The sequence below is a fragment of the Lepus europaeus genome, chromosome 20, assembly GCF_033115175.1.
Source record: "Lepus europaeus isolate LE1 chromosome 20, mLepTim1.pri, whole genome shotgun sequence".
Classification (NCBI taxonomy): Eukaryota; Metazoa; Chordata; class Mammalia; order Lagomorpha; family Leporidae; genus Lepus; species Lepus europaeus.
In genome coordinates, this window is record NC_084846.1 from 6,134,647 (window position 1) to 6,138,810 (window position 4,164).

A 4,164-nucleotide genomic window follows, 5' to 3' on the forward strand; every position below is an offset into this window, starting at 1 on the left:
ACATGTGTGCAGGGGCCCAAGGACTTGGGCCATCTTCCACTGCTTTCCCAGGCCACAGCAGAGAGCTGGATCAGAAGTGGAGCAGCCGGGACTCAAACCGGTGCCCATATGAGATGCTGGCACTGCAGGCGATGGCTTTACCTGCTACGCCACACCACCGGCCCCCAAGCAGCACCTTACCCACACCATTAAAGCCTGCCTCAGCTTGTCAGTTAATTACATTTTCCATGCATATTTTCAATATATATATATTTTTTTGACAGGCAGAGTGGACAGTGAGAGAGAGACAGAGAGAAAGGTCTTCCTTTTGCCGTTGGTTCACCCTCCAATGGCCGCCGCGGTTGGTGCGCTGCGGCCGGCACACCACACCAATCCGAAGGCAGGAGCCAGGTGCTTCTCCTGGTCTCCCATGGGGTGCAGGGCCCAAGCACTTGGGCCATCCTCCACTGCCCTCCCGGGCCACAGCAGAGAGCTGGCCTGGAAGAGGGGCAACCGGGACAGGATCGGTGCCCGGACCGGGACCAGAACCCGCTGTGCCAGCGCCGCAAGGCAGAGGATTAGCCTAGTGAGCCGCGGCGCCGGCCTCCATGCATATTTTGAATGCCCTCGTTCAGCTCCTACTTTTCATCTTGCTGCGTCTCACCCCCTTCCTTTGGCCCCGAGACCACTGCCCCGGGCCCTGGGCCTGAAGGGAGGCCTCACTGCTTCCTGCGCACGCGCAGGTGTCGCACCTGCAGTCCAGGCCTCTGCCTTCCTCCCAGAACATTCCTTCCTCCCTCTCAGTCTGGCAGGTCAAATCCTGCCACCAGACTCTCTGTCTCCAGTCACCAAGTCACTGATTGTCCTGTCGGCTCTGTGACTCCTGCCTGCTCTGCCTACTGGGGACGCTGCTCAGGCTGCCCTGTGTAGCTCCTGGGCACGCCATTGCCCCCTGGCGGTCAAGGGCAGGGCAAGTCGGGACCAGTGGCAGCAACTGGGGACGGGTGAAGACAGAATGGGAGATACACTTCCGGTTCATGGTTCTTGAGAGACGTCGGAGCAGTCTGCACTTAACCCTTTCAGGGAGGCCCCTGTGCTCAGAGCCTGCGACAGCAGGAAATGGCTCAGGGCCACCAGGGACGCGCCGTGGACAGACTGCACTCAGAACCGCACACACACCCCACCCCCCCCCCCCGTGGCAAAGGGCTTCTCCGCATTAATGACAGGGTGGGACCACGGGTGCTGCTGACCTGTCTCCCACAGACTCTTCACCTAGTTTAGAATGTGACTGAAGACATGACAGTGGGACAGCAGTCACGCTTTGAAATATTTTGTTTTTAAAGATTTTTAAAAATGTATTTGAAAGGCAGAGTTACGGGGGTGGGTGGTGGTGGTCTTTCATCCAATAGTTCACTCCCCAAATGGCTGCCAATGGCCAGAGCTGGACTGATCTGAAGCCAGGAGCTCCATCCAGGTCTCCCACGCAGGTGCAGGGGCCCAAGGACTTGGACCATCTTCTACTGCTTTCCCAGGCCACAGCAGAGAGCTGGATCAGAAGAGGAACTGGCGTCCACATGGGATGCCGACACCTCAGGCCAGGGCTTTAACCCACTGCGCCACTGCGCCGGCCCCTCTAAGCAGTCTTTTTTTTTTTTTTTTTTTTTTTTTAAGATTATTTATTTATTTATTTGACAGGTAGAGTTACAGTGAGAGACAGAGAGAAAGGTCTTCCTTCCATTGGTTCACCCCCCAAATGGCTGCTACAGCCGGCGCTGCGCCAATCTGAAGCCAGGAGCCAGGTGCTTCTCCTGGTCTCCCATGGGGTGCAGGGCCCAAGCACTTGGGCCATCCTTCACTGCCTTCCCGGGCCATAGCAGAGAGCTGGCCTGGAAGAGGGGCAACCGGGACAGAATCCGGCGCCCCGACCGGGACTAGAACCCGGTGCCCATATGGGAGGCTGGCGCTGCAGGTGGAGGATTAACCAAGTGAGCCACAGCGCCAGGGTCTAAGCAGTCTTAACCACTGAGCCAAACACCTATCCCAATGCCAAGAGAGTTCCCTCACCCCTTCCTCACCTACCCGATACGAGGGCACACAAAGATGTTCGTTTGCAAGCCAGGAAGCAGACACTAAACCTGTGGCCTTCACCGTGGACCTCCCAGATGGGAATATTTATATATTTATCCTTTTAGAGGCCACATGGTCTACGGCCTTTTTTTTTTTTTTTTTTTTTAAAGATTTGTTTATTCATTTGAAAGGCAGAAATAGAGTAGGGGAGAGAGAGAACTCTTCAGTCCACTGGTTCACTCCCCCAAGTGGCCACAATGGCTGGAGCTGATCCAGGCCAAAACCAGGAGCCTGAAACTCCATCTGGGTCTCCCATGTGGGTGCAGGGCCCAAGTACTTGGGCCACCTTCTGCTGTGTTCCCAGGCTAAGAGCAGGGAACTGGATCAGACGTGGAGCAGCGGGGACGAATTGGTGTCCCTATGGGATGCCGGCACCTCAGGCAGTGGCTTTACCCGCTACGCCACTGAGGCCGGCTCCGGTCGTAGCCTTTGGTCATAGCGGTCTGAGCAGCTGGAGACCGGACGCGAGGTGGCTGCTGGGTTCTGGAAGCTGCCTGTGCTGGGTGACAGGGACAGGTCGAAGATGTGGACACCACCTGAGGGTGGTGAGGCTGGAAGCCCAAGTCCCCAAGAAGGCTACAGGTGGCACAGTGACCTGGAAGCAGCCTGTGAGGAGGTGCTGAGTGGCCTTGGCCCGCGGGCATCCCAGGCTGAGGGAGCCCATCTGTAATTCCTGCACGGCGGCTGCAGGTGTGCCGAATGCCATTCAGGGTGACGAGCAGAGGTCATGCTGGGTGGGTGTCACCCGCGGGGTGTATGTCTGGTACAGCCGCTGAGGCCACACCCCACATCCAAGTGCCCAGGTCTGAGTCCCGATTCCAGTCACCTACTAACGGGCACCCTGGGCGGCAGCAGGTGACGGCTCACATACTCGGGTCCCTGTCACCCATGTGGGACACCTGGATCGAGTTCTGGCTCTTGGCTGGCTCTTTGGGGAGTGAGCTAGAGGATGGAAGATTTCTGTCTTTTAAATAAAATGTAAATCAAAAAATTCAAAATAAAAAAGTTAATTTTATTTTGGGGCTGGTGCTGTGGCATAGTGGGTTAATCCTCTGCCTGCGGTGCTGGCATCCCATATGGGCGCGGGTTCTAGTCCAGGCTGCTCCACTTCCCATCTAGCTCTCTGCTGTGGCCTGGGAAAGCAGTGGACGATGGCCCAAGTGCTTGGGCCCCTGCACCCATGTGGGAGACCTGGAAGAAGCTCTTGGCTCCTGGTTTAGGATTGGTATAGCTCCAGCTGTTGTGGCCAATTGGGGAGTGAACCAGTGGATGGAAGACCTCTGGCCAATTGGGGAGTGAACCCGTGGATGGAAGACCTCTCTCTCTGTCACTCTTTCAAATAAATAAATCTTTAAAAAAAAAAAAAAGTTACATGAATTTCATCCCAGTAAAGAACAAAAATATGGAAAAACAGAACCAAATCCCTCTGATCCTTATTTATTTATTTTATTAAAGTCAGAGCTACAGAGAGGAAGAGCCAGAGAGATCTTCCATCCACTGGTTCACTTCCCAGATGGCTGCCTCGGCCAGGGCTGGGCCAGGTGGAAGCCAGGAGCTCCATCCGGGTCTCCCACATGGGTGCAGAGGCCCAAGCACGTGTCCCATCTTCCATCTTGCACTGCTGTCCCAGGCCACAGCAGGGAGCCAGATGGGAAGTGGAGCTGCAGGGACTTGAACTGGTGCCCACATGGGATGACCTGCCTGGTCCTCATTTTCTAATGCAGGGCCCAGGCCCCCTGGCGTGTGGAGACGACCGGTTTAAGGGAGGCAGGGAAGGGGAGGGGCAGGAGGGAGCAGCAGGTCGCAGCCGGGGCCTTGAGCTCAAGCTGTCTGGGGTCCGGTTCCCTCCAGCTGGGACTGGCCCAGTTTTATCAGAAGACAGACGAAGGCTCTGGATTTGGGGTCTGCAACCTCACACCTGTTAGCCAAAGGCTGCAGCCCCGGAGCGGGCGGTGGGGTCCCTGCTGGCTGGGCAGAGTGCGTGGCAGCTCGTCTCTGGGATGGTGCAAGGGGCTGAGGGGGGAGGGGAGACAAACCCAGAGAGACACAGTGAGGGGC